The sequence below is a fragment of the Bidens hawaiensis genome, unplaced genomic scaffold (assembly GCF_021521415.1).
Source record: "Bidens hawaiensis isolate Kalapana, Puna unplaced genomic scaffold, B.hawaiensis_p1.1 tig00002759_1, whole genome shotgun sequence".
In the NCBI taxonomy this organism is placed as follows: Eukaryota; Viridiplantae; Streptophyta; class Magnoliopsida; order Asterales; family Asteraceae; genus Bidens; species Bidens hawaiensis.
This window is the reverse complement of record NW_027491149.1, coordinates 2,157,016-2,174,427: the sequence shown is the minus strand read 5'-3', so window position 1 is coordinate 2,174,427 and position 17,412 is coordinate 2,157,016.

Sequence of the window (17,412 nt, the reverse complement as noted above, 5' to 3'; positions counted from 1 at the left end):
TTTTCTTGGTTATTTTGGCTAGAGAGAAGAGAAAGATGAGAGAGAGCTTAAGTGTGTGTTTTGGATGGTGTATGGAATGCGTGAAACAGATGGATTAATGAGTAATTTATGTTTATATAATATGGGTCATGGGCTTAAGCCCATGGTCTTTTCTTCCTTTCTTTTTAATCCAAGTCCATAACCTATATCTATTTAACCCAACACTAGACCGACTCATAATAACTCATATTTTATTTTATTAACCGAAATGAGAAAACGGGATGTTACAAGTCTTCCCTCCTTAAAGAGGTTTCGTCCCCGAAACCTAACTATTACTGAAACAAATCTGGATAAAACTTGCGCATCTCTTCCTCAACTTCCCAAGTGGCATCCGATCATTTACGATGCTTCCATATCACCTTTACCAAGGGAATGATTTTGTGATGGAGTTGCTTTTCCTTGCGGTCAACGATCTCTACCGGCTGCTCGATATAGTTTAACTATTCATCAACCTCAATGTCTACTAACAACACATGTGACGTGTCATCTGCAAGACATTTCCTCATATGAGAAACATGAAAGGTAGGATGAATTCCTTTTAGCTCCTCGGGTAAATCTAGCTTGTAATCTACTTCACCCACATACTCAACAATCTTAAAGGGTCCAATGTACCTTGGACTTAGCTTTCCTCTCTTCCTGAAACGAATAATTCCTTTCCAAGGTGAGACCTTGAGCATCACATTGTCACCAAAGTTAAACTCAATTGGTAGTCTCCGCTTATCAGCATACGACTTCTGTCGGTCTTGAGCAGCTTTCATTCTTGCCTTGATCTGATCGAACCTTGTCGAGGTTTCTTGAACAACTTCTAAACTTCCCATATCTTTTTGATCAATCTCTCCCCAACATACTGGGGTTCTACATCGTCTACCGTATAACATCTCAAATGGTGGCATACCAATACTTGAATGGTAGCTGTTGTTATAGAAGAACTCTGCCAGATGCAGATGATCATCCCAGCTTCCCCCAACGACTAAAACACAAGAACGTAGCATATCCTCAAGGGTTTGGATATTCCGCTCAGACTGCCCATCTGTTTGAGGATGATACACCGTACCGATGTTCAATCTTATCCCCATAGCTTCGTGGAACTTCTTCAAGAATCTTGAAGTAAAGCGAGTAACTCTATCAGACACGATCTACAGTGGCACTCCATGCTTAGTCACAACTTCTTTAATGAACAAACTTGCTAACGTTTCCGACGAGATAGCCTCTCGTATAGGCAGAAAGTAAGCACTTTTGGTCAAACGGTCCACTATCACCCAAATGGTATCATGATGCTTAGCTGTATGAGGTATCTTAGTTATGAAATCCATGGTGATGTGTTCTCATTTCCATTTAGGTATCTCCAGCGGTTGCATCTTTCCATAAGGCTTTTGATGTTCGGCCTTGACTTGTAAACAAGTTAAGCACTTACTGACATAATCTACTACATCATTCTTCATCCTTGGCCACCAATAGTCCCTTTTCAAATCTTGGTACATCTTCGTGGTTCCCGGATGAATTGAATATCTTGACTTATGAGCTTCGTCTAAGATTCGACCTTTAAGATCCCCATGGCGTGGGATCCACATACGGGCAAACCTAGTCTTAACACCATGCGTGTTTACTATCAACTCGTCTTGCTAACCGAAAATCCTTTCTTTCTTCACTAGCCCTTCATTTACCAGCACTTCTGACTGCACATTGATGATTTCTTCAAAAATACTTGAATTCATAATCAACTGGTATGACTTCACTGTTGCAATGACTTCTTAATATTACGACTTAGCGCGTCGGTGACCACATTAGCTTTACCTGGATAGTACTTAATGTCGAAGTCGTAATCCTTTATCAATTCTAACCATCTTCTCTATTTCATTTTCAGCTCATTCTGCTCAAAGAAGTACTTTAAACTCTTATGATCTGTGTAAATAGTATACTTAGTACCGTACAGATAATGCCTCCATATCTTTAGAGCGTGCACTACTGCTGCTAGCTCTAAATCATGCGTCGGATAAGTAATCTCATGGACTTTCAACTATCTAGACACATAAGCTATCACCTTTCCTCGTTGCATCAACACGCAACCTAACTCATGATGCGAAGCATCAGTACAAAAAAACCAGATCCTTGTCACCATCGGGTAGAGCAAGGATCGAAGCTTGCGTGAGTATTTTCTTTAATTCCTCAAAAGATTCTTCTTGAAACTTACCCCAACTGAATACTACCGACTTTCGAGTCATACCGGTCAACGGTGCAGCTATCTTGGAGAAGCCTTCAATGAATCTCCTATAATAGCCAGCCAACCCTAAGAAGCTGCGTATATCAGTCGGGTTTTGTGGAGGCTTCTAATTCGTTATAGCCTCAGTCTTAGCTGGGTCCATGGTAATCCCTTCAGGATTGATCACGTGACCAAGAAACTGCACTTCACGCAACCAGAATACACATTTTGAAAACATAGCATGCAGCTTTTCTTCCTTCAAGACCTCCAACACCTATATTAGATGCTCAGCATGGTCGAATTCTCTCTTAGAATAAATCAATATATCGTTAATGAAAACGATAACTGACTTGTCTAACATCGGCCGACATACCCTATTCATCATATCCATAAATGCCGGGGGAGCATTCGTTAGACCGAACGACATCACGTGGAACTCGTAGTGTCCGTACCGTGTTCGAAACGCTGTCTTAGGTATGTCAGCCTCTTTCACCTTCAGCTGATGATAGCCTAATCTATGATCAATCCGCGAGAACTAGCTTGAACCTTGTAGTTGATAAAACAAATCATCAATCCGTGGCAACGGATATCTGTTCTTCACCGTAAGCTTGTTCAACTCTCGGTAATCTATACACATTCTCATACTTCCATCCTTCTTTTAAACAAAACAGCACTGGTACACCTCGCGGGGAAACACTTGGCCTAATAAAACCCTTGTCGAGGAGTTCTTGCAGTTGGGACATTAGTTCTTTCATCTCGGACAGCGCTAGACGGTAAGGTACTTTCGCGACGGGCTGGGATCCTGGTATTAAATCTATCTGGAATTCTATCTCCCGTTCTGATGGCAACCCCGGAAGATCCTCAGGGAATACTTCTGGGTAGTTGCACACGATAGGAACATCCTTTATTTCTTTCGTCTCGGCCGTAGCGTTTACAACATACGCCAGGTAGGCACCACACCCTCGGCCTTTATCATCGAAATGACATTAAGCACGGAACTTTCCTTATCACCATAAACCGTCACCGCACTACCATCCAAGGAATTTAACCTTATTATTTTACTCTTACACACTATCTAGGCCTCAAACTCAGATAGCCAATCCATTCCCAAAACCACATCGAACCCTCCTAAGGTCATAACATACAAGGTAATAGGGACCTCATGTCCCTCTAATTCTATCTTACAATCCTTAACCATTCTCAATATTCTAATCGAGGTCTCACTCGCGGTTTCTACTTTAAATGTTTCAGGCACACGAAAACACTTCATCTTTGCTAACTTACTAAATGTCGTATCTAGAAAACTTCTATTCGCACCCGAATCAAACAATACGGAAGCAGAAATACCATTCACTAGAAACGTACATGTGACAACATCTGGGATCTGTCTAGCTTGTTCCTGGGTCAGCATGTAGGCTCTAGTCCTTGGCCTTGCTTGATCAGCATCTTTCTTTCCACTTCCTCCAGCCTCACTATCGGTGCACTCTCTTGCCATGTGGCCTGTCTTGCCACATTTGTAACACGTGGGCTTTGCACTGCACTCATTGGCATAATGTCTTGCCTTCCCGCACTTATAAAACACATTAGACCCAAGCTTGCATTCCCCACCATGAGCCTTCCCACATTTGTGACAAACATCTGAACTCCTACTCCAATTGCATTCCCCTCCTACTCCACTTGCACGGCTTCTTCTCCCATACCTTCTGCTTCTTGTCTCTAGGGTTCCACAATTGAGTACCGGGTCATTTGACAGGAGCGACTCATTTCTTATCCTTCTTCTCTTCCGCCACCACATCATCTGCCAACAAGTCGTCGTAAACCATTTATGTGAGCCTTTAAGCAGAATCAAAGGTCCCGGTCTACTAGTTTTGACTAAGACGCGAACATTCTGTGGCAGTCCCCTAATGTAACACTTGATCCGCTTGGCCTCAGTGTTCACCATGTCGGGCACCAACCTCGAAATGCGGTTGAATTCAGTGGTGTATTCGCGGTGTGTCATCTTACCCGCCTTCAAACTCAAGAACTTCATTTCAACCCTTTTGACCTCTGCATCTGGACAAAACCTCTTCATCACCAATTCCTCCAGATCATCCCACCTCATAGCTTTGACCTCCTCCTGGGTCTTCCTCTGTTCAACAGATTCCCACCAGTACATGGCTTCATCACCAAATGATGGGGTGGCATAACCCACAACTTGGTCAGGACGACACTCGCTTATTCGAATAACCTTGTCCATGGCGGTTATCCATTGAAGAGTAGCGATTGCGTCTTCTAATCTGGTCAGCATTGGCGGGTCACATCCCTTGAAGTACTTGTAGTTACACCCGCCTTGGCCTCTCATCCTGTCGTCAACTTTCACAGATCGAACCTCACTCGAGTCGCCTTTCTCTCTTTCATCATCATTCTTACCATTCTCTCCTGACTTCTCAGCAGTTCTGACATAACTTCCAGCAGACTTTTCAAGATTCAAGTTCTTCACAGCAGTTTCTACAGCTTGAGCAATGGCAGCTTGAACTGCAGGGTCAAGTTCATACCCTTCGTTGTTGCTCGGATTTTGACCAGCTACACTTCCCAGATCCTCGGTGTTAGTGGATGTTCTCACGGAAGGTTCTCGGACAATGTGTGGCCTGCCACGACGTCCAGTGCGATCTCCTGTTCCAACAACTGCCCTAGCTCCAGCCATCGTTTTCTGGAAGAGAAAACATAAAGGTCTTCACTCAAGGAACTATTTAGTACAAGGATAGTAAGGCTAGCAGTTAATAACAGTGGCCGGCTGTGATTAGCTGATCACGTTACTTTCCGTTTCCTATACACTTCCCTTTATGAGTCTATTTGTGCTAAGTCTACTTTTAAACAGTTAATCAATCAAACAATCAAGAATTCCTATCCCTAACATACACATATCCTTTCTTTAGCAGTTAAGCTAACATTAACATTCATTATTTAACCATACATTTTACCTTTACTGAGCTTGCTTGAGTGACACATGGCATTCTGGAACTGACATTTTCTTTCTTTTCTTACTTAAATCCCATTCTCTGTTCGAGTCTAAGCATGTAGGATGCTTAATCTCTCAAACTTTGCTCTGATACCAACTTGTAAGGCCCTGTTACCGGTACCCTACTTTGGACATTGGATTTACTCATAAACACAGTTCTAAATATCATATTTAATTAAAACTTTACGTGGAATATAAAACTTTCATAACATTACAATAGTAATTCATAACATGTCTTAAAACATTATTGTCTTTCAAAATTAAATCATTAAAATATAAAACATCATGAGTCTTCAGATGCCAGACTCTTATTCTTCTGCCATGTGTCCCTGCTCAAGCCAGCTGTCTCATCCTACTCACCTGCGTGCATACTAAAAGTCAGCTACGCTGAGTGAGTTCTAGTTAATCACACATCATATAATACATATACTTACTTTCAATTAAGCATCCAAATATACATAATAATTACTTACTAATTTACTTTCATTACATAATTTCATACATATGTTCATACTTTATTACTTTCATACTATATAAAATTGTCCTTTTCTATCTCAGATACTATTAGGGTCTGATCCTTCTTTCTTTGTTTATCTCAGATATTATTAGGGTCTGATCCCTTTCTTGTCTATCTCAGATATTATTATGGTCTGATCTCTCTTTTCTTATCTATCTCAGATATTATTAGGGCCTGAACCCTTTATTCTCTATCTCAGATATTATTAGGGTCTGATCCCTTACTTCTTCATCTTCGTACATTCTGTCTTTACATACCCGTAACATACATATACTTTCAATAATCAATTATACACACTCAGATGTTGTACACACACACACACACACACACACACATATATATATATATATAGCAACACATCCATCTTTCATATGCATACCTCCCTTGTCAATACGTGCAATATTCGAAGATCGTTGACGTACCGACAAGCTTTCATTCACATTCATCACATAATATCTATCACATAAATCATATATGGCATACACTTACCATTTAAGGTAAGTGCATTAACTATCACATCGAGTATGCACATAGCCCCAAAAACATAACAAGGATATGGGGCTAGAAACTCACCTGAACTCGGTTACGTTCACCGTTAATGGTTATTCCTTTCTTTAGCTGTGCACGAATAGCTGAATAAAAATTACACGTATCAATTAACTATCACTACCCATGTCGTATTTCTAGTTTAATTACAACCCTCAATGAACGGGGGTCTGGGGGCAGCGCCCCTGGCTGTGGGGTCTAGGGGCAGCAGCCCCTATCAGGGTCCAAGGGGCAGAGCCCCTGGCTAGAGTCGAGCTGCCAAGTCAGCTTGGAAAAATTTTATTTCCATTAACTGTCTTAACACATTTTTTCATTAGAATTCCTACTATTATTTTATTTGCTAATTCATAAAGTTCGAGGGCTTCTTTGTAATTATTCCATTTTATCTCAAGTCCAAGGACCTTTCTGCCATTCCTTCATTGTCTAATTCGTTATCCAGTTCTCAAATTCTAATTCGTTATTCAGTTCTTTAACGAATGGGGATTCTATAACGAACGGGTCTTTTATAACGAACTGGCCTTTGTAATGAACTGACCCTTATAACGATTGGACTGTATAACAAATTACCCCTCTGTAACGAATGAACCTTCTAACGAATGAGGGTTCATTCGTTACATCTCCATTAACGAAGTACTTAACGTCTGGCTTAACGAACTGCTTCTAATTCGTTATCTCTTCTTAACGAATGAGCATAACGAATTGCTTGTTAATTAGTTATGTCTCTGATAACAAACTAGGGTTTGGTCAGAGAATGTCAGAAACATTCACTGACATTCTTAAAATCCGTGCCGCCTTTCCGGCGCCGCCGTGCCGGAAAACCGGGCGGTGGCCGAAAAAACGTATTTTGCACCGTTTTCACCATTTTTCGTCCCGTTCGATCCAAATCCGAGCTAGGGTGGCCCCTAAGCTTGTATTTTGACCGGTTTATACCTGATTCCATCCAGATCTCGTGACTTTAATGGTTGAGGGTGTTGGCTCGTTGTTTCGCGACTAGATTGCGGGTTTGGATCCATAAGATATCATAGAATTATTACCTCGGATCGATGCTCGGTTTTCTTTGTTATTTCGGCTAGAGAGAAGAGAAAGATGAGAGAGAGCTTTAGTGTGTGTTTTGGATGGCGTATGGAATGGGTGAAATGGATGGATTAATGAGTAATTTATGTTTATATAATATAGGCCATGGGCTTAAGCCCATGGTCTTTTCTTCCTTTCTTTTTAATCCAAGTCTATAACCCAAATCTATTTAACCCAACACTAGCCCGACTCATAATAACTCATATTTTATTTTATTAACCGAAACGAGAAAACGGGATGTTATAGTTTGGATCAGGGTTACTAGATTGATGGGTTATAATGTGAATTTTTCACTTAAGCCCCTATGGTTTGAGTGTGGAAATATAAAGGGATAAAAGTTTAAGTTTGGATTACTTTTGCCAAAACACGAAAGTTATAAATCTATTTATATAATTAATTAAACACTAATATAATAATAGTTTAATTAACTCGATAAAAGCGATAAAATTTCCCAAACATCGAAATGAGTCGGGTTTTTAATAAAAAATAGATTTCGAAAACTCCGAGTTGTTACAGTCTTCCCTACTTTAGGGAATTTCGTCCCGAAATTAAAGTTTACTATAACAACCCCATTAAATTTTAATAGAAATACATATGATTTAAAACTAATCATAATACATATGTTTGAATAGTTGAATCAACGCTTCAAATACAAATTCGATAAGGACACTTATATATAGGATGTAGTAGCGGCGTATCCACCATGTCCTTACCATCTTTACATTTGTACCGTTATCTCAACTACTTACGATTCTATATTGTGACATACAATTATTCGGATTATGATTTCCATGTGAGGACTTCAATAATTATGTTCCGGACCATAATCACTATTATCGTCAGATGGTCCACATGATTCGTATGTGGGTTTACAAACGTTTGGAAATACACGATTTTGAGGAAACAAAAAATTTTAAGGAGTTTTAAATTTTACAACCAATGTATAAGACTTTTCAAAAGTTGCATTGGATTTTAATAAGGCAAAGAACTTTCTAAGACATCTTTTAAACGTAAAAATATAAGTATTTAAAATTGAAAAGAGGCCACTTATTAATAGTTGGGGTTAATAAAATGGGTTATGATGGATAAAGGTAAGGATATAAGAATAGAGGTAGGCTTTTATAAACAGTCTATTTAAACAAAAGAAACTTTATTAATAAGGTATGATATGCGAGAGATAAATAGTTTAAACTGAGATAATTCAATGCCATAAAAAGGCGTTACAATTCATACTTAGGAAAAAGACAAAATAAAATTAAGATAGATAAAGGAAAAAGTGATCTTCGGGGTTCTTGAGAAGCTTAATTGACGTGACTTGAAGCACCATGAGAAGTTGCATTCATAGAAGTTGGAGTAGTCGACGTAGATTGTCTTGGGATAGCTTGAATGACCTGAACTTGAATAGTTTTCAAGAGGGTTGTTTGGTTGAAATATGTTCGGTAAACTTGAGCTTGCGAGTGCGGAGCTGGGTAAGTTTGGGTTAGGTAAGGTTGACCTTGGTTGATGGGAGGAGCTTGAAGGACATGAGGCTGATGGGTTTGAGCTTGGTGAGCATGGGTCAAGTAGTAGGGTGTAGTCATAGTTTGAGCTTGTTGAGAGTGGATACGATGAGGACACGAATTACGTAGATGATTTGGGTCTCCACAATAGTAGCAAGTACGAGTATTAGGAACACCAGGTTGAGTAGATGGCATGATACCGTTTTGAGAAATGGGCGTCTCAGATCGTTGTGGGGAAGTTGGTGCACCACAGACTTGGCGGTAGTAATTAGCAAGGTGGACATAACGGCTACAATTGGTTCAAGGACGACAACTGAGGTTTATCGGGTGGTGACGGTTGCAAGTATTGCAGATGGGGTATGCTCCTTTGTAAGGTCTCTTTTTCGGACAAATTAAAGAGGCTCGCGGTTGAGTAGGATTGGTTGCAGTCAGGTTCTTACGTTTCTTGTTGTGAGGGTGAGTGGGGTAGATGATTTGCAGTTACCAGATGAGGGATTAATGGAAAAGGTTGGATCGGTTGCATTTATGTTTTAAATTTGGGCCACTAATCTAGGTATCATAGCAGTTAACTCTTTGGCTTACAAGCAGCTGTACAGTGGTGATGAGAATCGGCCGATTGATGTCGAGGATGACGGTGGTTTCTTAGGAAGACATTCTACGAAGATCAAGAATAAAGATTTATAAGAATAAGTTGAGGGAAAACAATTACTAATAAATCGTTAATTACTTAGATAACTTATGAACTTTTTGCTTATAGAAGAGGGGAATTTACGTCGTACTTGAGGAATAAAAGTTAAAGATTACAAGATAAAGAGTACATTGCGTAAATAGTTTATAGATGATGTAGTCAATATGATTAATGTGTGATGAATACACGAGGAGATGAGGTCAGTTTAAAAGTTAATTTTTATTTGAATAAGTCAACTTTACAATAAACTAACGAAACATAAATTGTGTGTTGGCCTCCCATGAGCTTTCCATGACAGTTTGAATGGCCCAACGAAACTAACGAATAAAAGTAACTGAGTTGGACAGCCCATGAGCGTTATATGACGTTTTAACTGTCCCAACTAATTAACGAATTAACAATACAATAGATTTTGTCGACCCATGAGCGTTACATGGCGTTTTAACCGACCAAACTTAATAACAAAAAAATGAAAGAAAAATATGAGTAGTTGGAGCATCCCGTGAACCACCACGTGATGAACTCCAACAAAAATAACATCCAAAACAAGATGAGGAATGGGTAGTAGGAGTGCCCATGGATACCATGGATTTTTCACCCAACTAACCATTTAAATAAAAAACACAGTAATCGGAATTTACCAAATTTAGCCACGAACCACCGTGAATTCGGTTTTTAAACTACCTAAGGTGTCGGTCGTATGACAATTGTGTTCCCGATTTGGCCAATAAGCTCGAGTACTATGGCTAGGCTATCCTCCTCTCAAGGAATAGCGTATTACCTTGGGTTCTCGGAACCGGTTTGCCAAGGCCCAACTCATAGTACTCTCCCCATTCCAGTTACTACAGGAACTTGTAGCACTGCCTAGCCTTAAGGTGAATAGTAAAAAAAAGTAGGGAATTTTTATGGAATTTCCCGAGAATAAAAAGCAATCTAATTTAAGAAAAGTTTTCTTTGAAGGTTGAGGCACAGCCTCGAAGTTGTGTGTGTGTGCATGACAATATAATAATAAGCAAAATTAATTTAACTAAGGAAAGTTGTAAGCAATTAATTTGAACACATGAAGGTAAACAGATAAGCACGTATGGGGCTCCTAAGCATGATACTATGGTACCACTAACGACCTATCTTAAACCTGGCTCTGATACCAATCTGTCACACCCTAACCTAATGCGGAAATGCCGGGGCGTGAGCTGATTACTCACAGTTCTCAAGGTACTATCATGCAATAATTAAAGTTATAATATCTATTATTTAAAATTTAATAATCCAAATTACATTATTCCATAAATAGAACAAGTAAGGACAACATAAAATTAAAGTTCTTGTTTCTTCTCTCTAGCATGCAATCCTAAGTATCTTCAAACAACTTGAGAATTACATCACACGATAACCTGCATATGCGTTGAAAATATAAATAGGTTTGTCAACACTAGGCTGAGTGAGTATAACACCATATTTAAGACACTATGATAATAATAAATAAATGTGCAAACTGTTCTTGTGAGATAAACTGATAAGCCATAGCACATAAACAATCAATCAAACCATAAAGAAAGGCTTCAACCAATTCCATATAAATGGACATTGATAACCAAGCAAGGAAAACCGTTCCATAAAAATGGATATCGGTTTCCAAAGACAGTCGTATGATCATACTATAAATGAGGAACTTTTCCAAAATGCGTTTAAATAAAGCAACTAAGCAAATAACAAGTTAGGATAAATAGTTCCGATTTAATACTATATAATATAAAAATAGCTAGTCACGCATATGTCCCCAAAAGATAAAATAAGTAAAAGAGGTAAGTGAAATACTCACCTTATTAGACAAGCAAACGAAATTAGTAAGATAATAATAAGAAGGAAAGCAGCGATCACACATTGACGATAAGGCCTAATAAAGAAAGTGAATGTGGAAAATAAATATACGAAGTTGACTAATAGGATTCGAGAGTCTGACGGTAAATCATTATTTTATTAAGTTATATATCATTAATACTCATTTATAGATCTCTTAGTTTTATTAAATTTTAGTATGTATTATTACTTGTTTAATATATAAATATAAAAAGATTATAAAATACATCTTTGTGAAAACAAAAATAAATAAATTAACTGATTAATATATATATATATATATATAAAGTAAAGAAACTTTTTAACTCTTTAGATACTTTTAATAAATTTATTTATATAAAACTTAAGAATTAAACAAGTTATTTTATTTATTTATATATATATATATATATATACGTATATGTATACTTATTCCTAGCGACACACACACACACATATGATTATAATACTTAACAAGATGTGGGAAAGTAAGAGTATTATTGTCGGTTTTATGAGAAAGACATTTTTTTATCGATCATTATCATTATTATTAGTTAGAATGGTTAAAGTATCACATATTCCAAAAATAAACGAAAACGGGGGGTGCTGGGTCTCGTACCCGCGGCATGTCCTCATAATTTAACCAGGAATGCACCAGGCAACTGGGCTGGTGTATAACCTAGTTATAACTCTTGCAAATTAATTATAAACTAACAATAAGAATCCCAAACTGATTTCAAACCCTAGGATTAACAATCACGTCAATTGGTGATTGTTAATCCAATTCGTTATTGGGATTTTGTCAAACAATCAGTGGCGATCCTAACCCACTATCGAATTACCTTAAACGATGATCAAAGGGGGTTAACTAGATATGCACAGTGCCGACTATGTGAGGAGATAAACGATCCTATAAAAATGATGATAATCAAATTAAAGTGAGGGTAAATGACGGCTAGAGTTAGGTGATTATGCCTGAATATTTAATTGTGTTTATATAAACGTTTGTATGTATAACCATCTAGGGTTAAGGTTAGCTAGCATAATATGATTCGCAGATACAATTTTGATTCATTTAACACGATAATAGCGTCGGTTAGGCCGAATTAGGCATGAATAATGTATCAAAAGATCCAATTTCCAATTTAGTGGCGAGAATTGTGGTTTGAGACGCGAATTAGTTTAAATGGGTTAATAAACGGGTCTGGGTTAATGGGTTTGGATCAGGGTTACTAGGTTGATGGGTTATAATGTGAAATTTTCACTTAAGCCCCTAGGGTTTGAGTGTGGAAATGTAAAGGGATAAAAGTTTAAGTTTGGGTTAGTTTTGCCAAAATACGAAAATTATAAATATGTTTTGTATAATTAATTAAATAATAATATAACAATAGTTTAATTAACTCGATAAAAGCGATAAAATTTCCCAAACATCAAAATGGGTCGGGTTTTTAATAAAAATATAGATTTCAAAATGCCCGAGTTGATACATTACTTAAGTCGTTTGGTAGTGTACCGAAGGTTTTTGTTATTGATCAAGACCCGACTATGAAGCAAGCTATTGCATTTGTGTTTCCAAATACAAGGCATAGGTTATGTATGTGACACATTATGTAGAAAGTTCCTGACAAGGTTAAATAGAGTTTCAATTGAGCGTTTTAACTGTTTGCTTTAACAATCACCTGATAGTATATTTAGTTTAATTTATAAGTGTGTTACGAGCGTTTTAACATGATAGTAATTGGAGTTAATTGTATGAAATTTTCATGAGCGTAACATGATAGTATATTTAGTTAAGGAGCGGTTTACAAGCGTTTTAACTGTTTGCTTTAACCGAGCGTTAACAATTGTTGTTATCAGGTGGGAGCCGAGCTATGTAATAACGAAGATTATAAGCGTAAGATTTTTGATATTGTGTGGATGGATTTAATTAGTCCTTCCGAATTTGAGGATAGATGGCAGACGATTATGGTTGAGTTTGAGCTTGACAAGAATAATTGGCTTATTGATATGTATGAATCAGATTTGTTTGGATACCTGCTTTTTATGGAGACGAGCCTTTGTCTGGTTTGATGCGTACAACATCAAGATTAGAGAGCGAAAACCATTTTTTTGGGTCAAGCTACAAATTCTCAGTTAACAGTACTTGAGTTTTTCGGGAGATACAGGGATACAATGGCAGACGGTGTGATCGTGACAGTAGGTATACGTATCCTGATTTAGTAACCAGAAGTTATCTTGAAGGGGAAACAGTTAGGATATATACAAAATCTATTTTTAATGATGTTCAAGATGAGATGAAAGAAACTGTTGGTGGTGTTTCACAATTCAGTGCTTCTTCATAAGAAGGAGGTTATTTGAGGTGTAAAATATGGGGATTTTAATGCGTATGTTCCAGGATTCTTGGAGGTAGTTTTGAGAGTTTAAAATATTTTTTAGTTTTAAAATTGTTTAACATTAGTTTAATTAACCTGAGCGTTTTCATGATTTTTTAGATCTTGTTTATTAAGGATGGTGAATTTGGTGAAGAGTCTACTTTGACATGCACTTGCAAAATATTTGAAAAATAAGGTTTATTGTGTCGGCATATTTTCTATGTACTGAATTTGTATCAAGTTAAGAAATTCCCGAAAAAATATATAAATGATTGATGGAGAAAAGAGGTTGCGGTGAATATCAGAACAGTTCCAATCTCAGAGTTTGGTAATGATAAGAACATGAAGATCAAATATATTTCAAGAGAAATAAAATATGCCGGTGAATACCTTATCAACAGTTATGTTGCAGATATCGATGAATTGACAAAAGTGAGAGATCAGATGAATTTGATGATTGAAAAAGCAGACTTAACTCGGCATGTAAGAGTGCGTCCATCTAAAAGAGATAGATTTGTTGTATTAGGATTTGAACAACCATCTGAAGTTACTGTTCGTGTGCCTACTGGAATAAGGAACAAGGGTCATGGCTCACACAAAAGAGTCAAATCAAAGAAAGAGATATCCATTAATCGAGCTGGGAAGAATTATAGGGAGTGTCAGATTTGTCACGTACCTGGCCACAATAGTAGAACTTGCAAAGCATTGCAGCAACAAGAATGAATGTTTAGTGAAGCGTATTTCGAGCGTTTAGATAGAATAAATGTTTAGATATAATGAAGCGTATTTCGAGCGTTTAGCTATAAAGAAATAGCCATTGGTTTTGGTGTTTTACTGTATTGTTGAAGAATGTGCGTTATATAATATCTATTTTTAGATAAGAGTATTACAAGCGTTTTAGATAAGCATATAATTTCAAGCGTATTAAAGGTGTTTTACAAAGCGTTCTTTGTTTATTTAATAAACCACCTAATAACACACCATCAGATCATAGCAAAAGGATCCTGTAGCAAAGTCACATTACAAGATCAGATAAAACAAAAGAAGAGAAAAAACTAACATCATCAGACCCCATCAGACCCATCTTCAGACCAAATCACTCATTCTTCTTGATAATCTCACCCCCAACTTCTTTGAAATCCCTGTTGTTTGACACCATGTCAACCAAAGTACCAAACACCGAATCGTAGCATGAATATTGTTGTTTCAGATACTCAACAGCTTTCGTCTTGAACTCACTCTCTGCTTGCAACAGAACTTCTTTATATGCATCAAGCGTTTTTGATTTCTCCTCAAGCACATATTTTTTTGATTATTCAATGGCGTTGAGAAACTTTTCGTCTTTAGGCCTCTCAAGCTCCAACCTTGCTTTCACAATGCTCTTCACAGTTCTATAAGATGAATACATTTTTGTGTGTTTTTAAGTTTTTGAGTGATAGTGTGATTGAATAACAAAACATATGTTAAATATATAGACATAAAATTTAATTTTTGGTAGTTGAGATAGAGTTATTCAATGAAATTAAGTTAGATGTAGGCTATCATCATCACATAAATATTTATCAAATAAGTTGAGTAGCCATAACTGTAATTTAATTTTTGAATATCATCATCACAGTAAGTCCTGAGCGTTTTTAAGCGTATGATATATATTTTTGAATTTTTGGTATTTAAGATAGAGTAATTTAATGTTTATAAGTTGAATCTAGGCTATCATCACAAAAATATTTTTTTGGCAAGTGAGTAATAATAAATGTAATTAAGTTCTGAATAAATTAGATTAAAAAAATAGTTTTTAATCAGCTACAGCTGTGACGTATTACAAGCGTGTCAGTGAGTCTAAATGTTTTTTTGTCTGTTTGTCCCTAGCGTATTACAAGCGTGGGGAGACCTTATGGTCCCATGAACTTATGTTCTGAATAAAATTTAAAATACAGTTGTGAGCGTATAGCAAGCGTGTCATACTTATGTTCTAACACTTACTTCTTTTTTGTTCGTGAGTCTACAGGTGTGAGCGTTTTTCAAGCGTTTTGTCTTTTTATTCTGTTTTTTACTATTTCGTCAGTGAACCTTTTGTTATATATACACTATATTATGTTACATTTATGTCCACACATTTTAAATTTTGTTTTCAGTTTACAATGGATGGCTCATCATCATCATCTTCACCATCTTATAAGGATGTTTTGAAGAAGTAGATTGAGGACCAGATCTGTAAGGCCCCGAACCCGGTAGCCCTACTTTAGCGTCGGATTTACTCATAAACACAGTCCTTCAAATCAGAGTTTATTAAAACTTTTCGCGGAATATAAAACATCAATCATTTGTTACAAAACATTAAATCTTTTCTTTGATACCATAACACAAAACTTTATATTTAAAACATCTTTACTTCTTTCTTCAGATGCCAGCCGTTCAATCCATGCCGTGTGTCAACCTCATGCTAACTCTATAATCAGCTCACCTGCGTGCATACTAAAAGTCAGCTACGCTGAGTGAGTTCTAGTTAATCAGGCAACATACAATCTATTCTCATATATTACTTCCCGTATCCGAAGACACATATTACTACCTTAACCTTGTATAAATATCCATAGGAGGATCGTCACGTAATATCTATTAAAGAACCATTACCATTACCCTACCATATATATGCTTTCCATAGGAGGAACACTATACTATCCATAGAAGGAACACTTTACTATCCATAAAAGGAACACTATACCTTCCATAAAAGGAACACTATACCTTCCATAAAAGGAACACTATACCTTCCATAAAAGGAACACTATACTTTCCATAAAAGGAACACTATACCTTCCATAAAAGGAACACTATACTTTATTATTTAATATCCATGTAAGGAGCTAGTTACTTCCCTTGACGATACGTGCAATATCCGAAGATCGTTCGCGTACCGTCAAGAAATCATTCATATTGATCACATATACCATACACGGCATACACATAAAATTATATCCTTTCGTTCATACTTCCTTACTTTCTTTTGTATTATCTTGCTTTCATATCTTACGTTATAAAGAGCATTACGCCCTACATTCCTCGAGTAATACTAGGGCTCGATACCCTCTTCGTAACCATACAACCATACGTATCATTTCTTTCTTCTACTATCTCTATCATATTCATACACATAAACCTACATAACATACTTACCTTATTCTTAACGCTGCAACCTGACCGTACGTGCAATATCCGAAGATCGTTCACGTACCATCAAGCAATCATTCATATCTTTCACATTATCCATATAAGGCATACACTTATCTCTTAGGATAAGTGTATTAACAAACATATTGAGTATGCACACAGCCCCGAAAACGTAACACATAAATGGGGCTAGAAACTCACCTGAACACGGTTACGTTCACCGTTAATCGTAATCCCTTTCTTCAGTCGTGTACGGCTGACTGTATAACAAGTATACGTATCAATTAACTATCACTTCTCATAATGTATTTCTATCTTTCTATGACCCACAACGAACGGGGGTCCGGGGGCAGCGCCCCTGGCAGCGGGGTCTAGGGGCGGCAGCCCCTAGCAGGGTCCAAGGGGCAGAGCCCCTGGCTGGGGTCGAGCTTTCTAATCGAACTTGACTTTATTTCCATTAACCGTCTTA